Genomic DNA, 8,766 nt, shown 5'->3' with positions numbered 1-8,766 from the left:
CTAAAATAGGAACCATCCCCAGTTGTAAGAACCGCGAGAAGCACTCTGAGCCACTCAAAATATGCCAACATAAAGGGTATATTGGTCTTTTACCCCAAATGTCAAATCCCCCCTCTCTCTCCAATTAATGACACCAGAGATTTAAAATCTCTCTCATTTCTCTCTCTTCAAAATATTATCCTCTCTCCTTATAAAACTCCATCCTCTCATCCTCTCCCTCCTGTGTAAAAGAATCTGTAACCACCATCTCTCTCACATATTTTGATTTCAGCTCTCTAGGATCTTTTGATTTCAAGTTCCCCTTCCCCTTCCAAACACCCACAGCCGACAACCCCCCCACCCCCTCGTCGTTCTGATCGGCGACTGGTGGAGCAAGTTCTGTTCCGGCGGCTCTTCGTTCCGTCGACAACCACCGGCAACAGCCACCCCTCGCCTCCCTTCTTCATATGTACAACACATCCCCCTTTGATGACGTTCCTGACGGTGGGTACCAGAAAGAGAGGTGGAGAGAGAGACTAAGCATAGAGATAGTCGGATAGCCGTTCACGGGCGGAGTTGTGGTGGCGGTGGGTTTTGACGGCGACGGCGGGGAGGGTTTGAGCAATGACGTGCCCTGTGTTTGGGTTTTATCTGATGGTGGGGGTTTTATCTCCCATTTAGCTCCGGCAGACCTCCGGTATGTTTTGGGCGTTTTCTCTGATGGTGGGGCGTTTCGATTAATCAACACAACATAAACATAAATAAACATGCACAAGTAACACATAAAAGGCATACACACATAAGAACAATAAGTAGAACGCGTAATTCGAGTTGCGAGTGTGATTACGGTAAGCGAGAAGCGATAAAACAAGCGATAAACATGCGATAAATAGCGATAAACCTCGATTTTAACAAGTACTCCAGATAATACAACTAACGTAACAAAGTAAATACACTATCTACAAGTCAAAGAAGTCAAAACAGCAGTTGAGCAAGGAGTGACAGATCGCAATTAGCAATCTTTTCTTCCTTTGTCTTCAATGTTGACTTTGACTTTGACTTTCGAAACACAGGGTGTTACAGCCGGGTCCAACTTGGTTTCGTTTCCTACCTCCGGTTTTACTTAAACATAAAATTGATAGATAATGAAATTAGATTGATTAAGCTAAATAACCAGACTAATTTAATTGAAAACGAAGTTTGAGTACAAATACTGATTTTGACGATGATTATATTTCTGATGAAGATTTTAATTTTAGTAACTATGAATGGACAAGTTCTAATTTTACATATGATGTTACTAATTGGCAATATAGTTATCCTTAAATATAGTTTTTGTATATGTATATTACATCAAACAATTAAGGAAAGAAAATAGAGTTAACCCGCTGGTTATGTAGAAGCTGTGTGAAGCTTTGAGCTCCGGTTCGATTCACTAGACAGCCGTTGATTTTTTTTTTCATTTGAAAAAGAAGTTTATGGGAAAGGTTTACATTCTAGGAGTTTAATATGAAGTTATTATATTAAGAACTAGTATTAAGCCGCTGCGTTGCAGCGGTTGTCCTAAAACTGTGTTAAGTAGTAGCAATACTATACCATTGTCAGCGACCACTAACACCGGAAAAGCTCGAAAATACAAAACAAATAAAAACGGGAAAAGAATAACGCCGAGCGAAAAACAAACGTAAAATCTTTGTATCACGCACGCTCGTTGCTGCTGAGAAATTAAACCGAAACGTAAAACATAGAAAAAAATAACTAAGTCCATCTAGGACCCGCGTGTTGGACGAACTTGTCAAACGCAGAAAAATAGATGTGACACGACGGGCCAGTTAAATGGTAAAAAAATATACGAAAAAAATGTTGAACCCCACACGCACGTTGCGGTGCGTTAACTCACAAAATTTAAAACGAAACGAAAAATTTGGGAAAGATGAAAAGTATGGTTGACCAAAATTGAAAATAAAAGAGAGTTGGGATTAAATTGCAAAAGATGAAAAACTTTGGTGTAAAGTAAAACAAAACAAAGGGTCTAGATTGCAAAATTGAAGTTATAATTTTAGATAAAGATAAGGATAAAAATAAGTGATATCTATATATTGTTTATTAATTAATATTAATATTAAAAGAAATTTATTAATTAAACAAATATAAATAAAATTTATGAGGTTAAATGAGAGAATGCCATGTTGCATTATTTGGAGTCTTTTATTATAAGTTACTAGCGGTAAGACCCGTGTGCAAACACGGGTCATTTCTTAGAAAACCATGCATAACATATATTGACAGAGAGTAAAAAAATAATTACTACAGACTTAGAGAATTGATATAAATTAATGATCAATAGATTCAATACGCCAAAATAAGGATACAGCCACACAAAAAAAATGTGACTGTATGTCTTTCGCCACACATATTTTTTTCATGTCAGATGTGACCAAAGCTCGAGTCATCGTAGGTATCATACAGCCACACATACTTTTTTGTGGCCTTAGAACTTAAAAGTGTGGCTAAAGGGTACAAACATTTTTTGTTAAAATCTAGCATTTCCTTCGTTAAATGTGGCTAAAGGGTTGCAACAGCCACACGAATTTAATTTAAGTGTGACTGTTTCTATTATATAGTCATATATATTTACTAAAAAGTATGTTCTAGCCACATCAATTAAAAAAAGTGTGACAAAAAGGTTGTTGTAATCAAACATTTTATCTATTAAGTATGTCTAAAAGATAGCAACGGCCACATGAATTTACTATAAGTGTGGCCGATTCTATTACATAGTCACATGAATTTATTATAAGTGTAGCTAAAAACTGTTAATAGATACAGAAAACATTTTTGGTATTTTAAGTGTGGCTATTGTGTAACTTTTGGTCACATATATTTGTTTTTCCCATGACATTTGTTATCAGATCGTCACACAGTAGAAACAAAGTAATGATGGTGTGACTATTGTCTAACATTTAGTCACACGTATTTGTTTTCCCTATGACATTATCTATGATTCCGTCACACAAACAAAAAACAAAGTGATGAAAGTGTGGCTAATGGTTATTTATAGCCACAATAAATTTTGTAATTATAAGTGTGGCCATTGTCTAATCTTTGGTCACATATAACTTTCTTTTCCCATGACGTTTGATATCATTCTGTCACACAACAAAAAACAAAGTAACTATGGTGTGACTACTGGTTATTTATAGCCACACGAAATTTTGTAATTTTAAGTGTGGCTATTGTCTAACTTTTGGTCACACGTATTTTTTGTCATCATATGTGACCATTTTTGAGTAAATACCCATTTTATTTTTAATTTTTGGTCAAATAAAAAATATAATAAACATGAGAAAACTAAAAACCAAATGCTATTAACAATAATAACAGAAGTTTTCAATTTAAATAGTAATACTCATTAAAAACATTAACTTCTAATAAAAACCTATTTACAAAAGTTGCAAAGGTAAATGACTTTACACATAAACTAAGAACTATTTCCAGATTGTTTTCTTCCGTCCATACACTCAATGTTTTAGACCTAAAAGTGCTGCAAATTTGCATCCATGGGTTTGTGGCCACATTACTACTGTTGTGGTGGGGAGTAAACTTGTAACTGGTGGCTGATTCTGATCTTGTATGATCCTCCAAGTGTTTTATTCATGCCACTTGTAAACCCCATGTTATGGTGATTTCCACATCTAACAAATGTTCATCCTAGTAGACTCAAATAAAGAACATGAACACATACTTGTCAACATATATATGCTTGACCCGGCATGCAGGATAAACAAATGTTTGTCAATTCAGACCCAGAATCAAAACTGACAACACCACCAAAACTAGTCATTTGTTTCTTTGAAAGTTAATGTTCGGGATGACTTTTCAAGCCTGGATAATAGACATGCTTCACCTGTAAGATTACACATAACTCTTAGTACCCTCTAATCGTCTTATTTAAAAAATGTGACGGTTATTGTCTTCAAAAAGTAATAACTAGTAAAAGATAAACAAAAAAGTGTTTGCGGGTCACTTGACCCAACCCATATTATGAAGTTATAGATTTCGGCCCAAACACACTTTGACCCGTTAGCCTACTGGCCGGGCCCACCTGTTTTGCCAGCAATCTAATTAAGATGTTGCCCTTATGCGATAAACTAAAAGTACCTTAGGATGTGCCTCTAAAACTTCGGCCATCCTCTGCGCAGTGGAATTCTACTGTTGTATACGTGACTTTAGTGTTTTCATGCCACGAATGAAGGAGATATGCAGCATTCTGACAAGTGACATCCAAAAGACACCATTAATAATGTCAACCAAAATTTCTCAATAACGAAAAGATGACAATGTAGGATACTAGGATCATAGTTATCAAAAGCACACGCTTTTGGCGCCTAGGCGATTTTTTAGAGCGATGCGAATTACTGCGCTCCTACTTCCTAGGTAAATATAGCGCACAACTAATACGAATCAACAGTTTCTTTTAATTCACAAATCCCTAATATTCTATAGGGATAACCATCCGATTATATCATTAATGATCCAGATCTCAGTTTGAAATTTTCAAATCCAAATATTTCTGATTTAATTCTACATATTCTGCAGTATTTTTTTTTTTTTTTTTTGATTTAGTTTTGTTCGTATTCATTATCAGCTTATTATTTCTGATTTGGTTTCCAAGTATTTTGTTATCTTATACTTGTTATCTAAGACTTTTTAAGTGCTAGTATGAAAATTATTGTTTTGATTTTGAGTAATTTATTCCCTTAAATGAACTTTTTAATTTTTTAATTTAAGTGCGCTTTTTTTTTCTCGGGCCCACGCTTTTTTGCGCCTATCGCCGAGGCCCTAATCGGAGCCTATGTGCCTAGAGTGCGCTTCGCGCCTTTAATAACTGTGACTAGGATTACTTACAGGATTAATAGTGTCACCTAAAACATGATGCACCATACGAACTTGAGAAGCTATTTCAGTAGATCCACTCACACAACCACCAAGCACCTAGAAAAAATAGTTAACAAGATTCACAATGCCAGTAAAATAGATTAGCTAAAAGATATAAATGCTTACATCATTGTGAACACCAAGATATTTGGTTGCAGAGTGCACAAATATGTCAGCACCAAGCGCAAGAGCCTTCTGCTTCAAAGGTGTAGCAAATGTTCCATCAATGTAAACCAAGGCTCCTCTAGCATGGCACAGCTTTGAAACCAGCTCGATGTCAACACATCTAAGAAACGGGTTAGTTGGCGACTCAGTGAAAAAAAGACTAACCTGTGACATTAAACAATGTGTAAACATTTATTCCTTTTTTATAAATTACATAGAGGCTATGAAGTTGGATTCAAATTTCTACTACTACTGACTTTGTGGTTATCTAGTCCAGATTTGAGTCCAGAGGGGTGCAAACGAGCCGGGCCCGAGCTCGACCAGGCTCGAGCTCGAGCTCGTTTAACATATGAAAGCTCGAGCTCGGCTCGATTCGATCTTTATTTCTAAAGCTCGAGCCCGGCTCAAAGGTAATTTTTCAAGCTCGGGCTCGACTTGTTTAGTATTTATTAATTCATTTATATTAATTATAATTATTATTATACAAATAATTAAGTTATTTTTTATATTTATATAAATGGTAATTATTATTATATAAATATATGTTTAATATATTAATAAAAAAATATATAAACTGAAAGCTCGTTTAGGCTCGCGAGCCGGCTCGAGCTCGATAAGCAAAGTTCGGGCTCAGGCTCGGGCTCGTTTACTAAACGAGCTTGTTTTTTAGGCTCGGGCTCGAGCTCGAGCTCGTTTAAGCTCGGCTCGTTCGAGCTTTTTTGCGAGCCGGTCTGGAGTAGCTCGGCTCGTTTGCACCCCAGTATATCTGCAGGGTCAATGACCGATGCCTGCATACCAAGACAAATAGAGCATTTAAAAAATGTGTATCTAATAAACATACGTACAATAAATAAGAAACAAGGTACGTAAATCATACAGTGATCCCCATTTTGGGAAGAAAGGTCTCAATGAATATCATCGTTTTCCTATAACAATCAGTTGTAGTGATTATGTGTCCTCCAGCTGGAACCAGGGCTAACATCATGACGGTGCTAGCGCACATTCCAGAGGCTAGTATCAAGGTTGATTCGGCTCCTTCAAGCTGACTGTTTTTCATAAAAATCATGGTTGTACTCTATGTAGCACGGATACGGGTACGGGACTCGGGTACGGGGACGATACGGGTACCGGGAACGGTAAAACTCAAAAATACAAGATACGGGTACGGCAAAAAAATAATATTAAAAAATAAAAATATATTAAACTTAATATATAGCTACAAATAAGCTTTATTTATTATTTAATATATATCTTATATATACATCTTTATGCACTAATTTATAATAGTCTAGGGTTAATTTTGATAAATCTATAAATTGGAGGATGAAATCGTAACTTAGTTAAAAGAAAAGGTGTAAACAAGGAAAACAAAGAGTTGATTTTTTATAACCTACGTATAAACCTAAACTAAATCAGCCGTCCTCTTTCTCTCTTCCCTGTTCGCTCATCTAAAGCTCTAAAGCTCTAAAGCTAAAAATCAGCCGACAGATCTTTCATTCTACGATTCAGCAGGGAATGTAAGGTTCGATCAGCAACTTCGATTAGCCACCATTTCTTCTCTATTACGATTGAATTGTTTTTTCGGAATGCCATTATGGTCGTCGGAAACGCGATCCCAAGCGAAACCGGATCGTTTTCATACCGCGAATTGGATCGGACGAACCAAAACGTCCCCGATACTCTGTTTTGGAAGTCCCCAATATCGGGTACGGTTTTGTAGAAGTCCCCAATATCCGGGTACGTTTGGGAAACATCCCCGAGCCGTCCCCTACGCGTTTCCGTCCCCGAGCCGTCCCCGGGACGGGTACTTGATGTAAGATGCCGTCCCCGTGCTTCATAGGTTGTACTTTTTCTCTTAGTATCATGAAACTTTATGGAGGGAAATACAATATAAGAAACAGATAACAACACCTTATCTTTTCCTCCAAAACCTCGGTAGTAGGATTCCCATACCGCCCGTACTCAAAACTAACATGACGTTTTTCCTGAATAAAAATCAAAGATCCAGAGGTTTGCAAACATGAATAACTAGATGAGTAACGTCAAATTCAAGGAAAGTTAAGTTGTTTTAAGCCTTTCCTGATAATCCAATTTTAATACTTTCACTCAAAAGTATCAGAACATCATACTCTTGGTGTATTTAATCAAAAAAACCTCAACTTACTAAAGTTGGAGTCTCGCAATGATTCGGTTTACAAAAGCATACTCTCATGCATTTTGATCCCAAAAACCAATGTGTGAAGCACCCGCATCAGTGCATCACGTATGAGAATTGTTCATTATTCAACAAAAATACTAAAAAACATTTACAGATAATATTTTAACTTGTTAACTTTTAAACACCAAATATTCAAATAATAAGATATTACCCTTCCTTATCTCCAATCATAATTTTTCAATCAATGGTCATACCCAAACCCAATGCTCAATTGATAGTCAGATTTATCCAACCATATTTAAAATCTCCATTCCCATTGCAATAAATGGTATAATTCATTCAAATAATGGTTAACCGCACAAGACCATGATGCAGCAATGAGATCTCATCACCGCATTGTGTCACGCGCATTTTAAAACCAAGATCAGTAATCAATTCATAAGCAAGTCCAACCAAATCCAGAATAAATAAACAATCTGTACCCATTTGGTTATAAAGCAGCAAACAACATAAAAACTGAAATTTTCACATGTTTACTTGATTGTATTAGTGTATACCTTAAAATCAATAAGCTCAGCAGTTTTCTTGAAAAAAGTAAACAGATGTATTAACCACAGGGGTGGTTATTGAATCAGTAACAATACCATCACCCAATCTCTCACCTAACAGAAAGCATCTCCAAATTATTATTATTTTACTAATATTAAAAACATTGCAGAAAAGACATCGGTTAGTAGGTGAATAAAACATACCAGCATGAATAGTAACGCTACCATCACCATTCAAAAATGAAGACTCGTTAACCTGTACAGAACTGCAACCATTACAAAACCCTAGACTACCCTTACTATTATCATTATAAACATCTTCACCCGCAGCGATCATACGATGTTGGGTCAAGCTCCACCTACGCTGTTGTTTGCCTATCATCAAAGGTGGAGAAGAAGAATCCATCCAAAAATTGATTTAAAAAGGATTCATAACATTGGTTAATTTGTAGGTTCCATTGGTTAGGGTTTGGTTGAGATTGGATGAGGAGGTGATAGTATCTCTCCCCCAAATGCGATACCGTCGCCCGGGAGGGGGTGGGATGATGGTAATGGTGAAGTAGGTGGAGAATGAAACGGTGGCATTTTGGGAGGAGGTGAATAGACGGATGGATTGAAAGATGAAATTTAGTTCTTGGAATCTTGAATTTGAAAGATGAAAACTGCAACTACTAGAAGTTTTGGGGAGATTAGTGTTTTGCAATTAGGGTTTGGAATGGAAATGGAGAGGGAACTGAAATTTAGTTGTAAAAATATGTAATTTTGAAATTTTTGGATGAAACTTTTATCACACAAAATAATGTATTTATGTTTATTTTATATAAATTAATACATACAAAGTTAATAAAAGTAAATTGAGGTTATATTTTATTTGTATATTATATATATATATATAGGGATAGCAATGGGTCATGTTTGGCTAATCATATACCCATTGCCGGTTGTAAAATAATGTCTCATAGTAGGCCCTAAACTCGA

At 36.1% G+C, this 8,766-nt stretch overlaps 1 pseudogene; it reads right to left on the bottom strand.

The window, feature by feature from the left end:
- Window positions 1-3,707: 3,707 nt before the first annotated feature.
- Window positions 3,708-8,545, bottom strand: LOC110923647 (annotated as a pseudogene).
- Between the last annotated feature and the right edge of the window lie 221 nt (window positions 8,546-8,766).

Source organism: Helianthus annuus, chromosome 17 (assembly GCF_002127325.2).
Source record: "Helianthus annuus cultivar XRQ/B chromosome 17, HanXRQr2.0-SUNRISE, whole genome shotgun sequence".
NCBI classification, from domain to species: Eukaryota; Viridiplantae; Streptophyta; class Magnoliopsida; order Asterales; family Asteraceae; genus Helianthus; species Helianthus annuus.
This window is presented reverse-complemented; position numbering and strand designations above follow the sequence as displayed.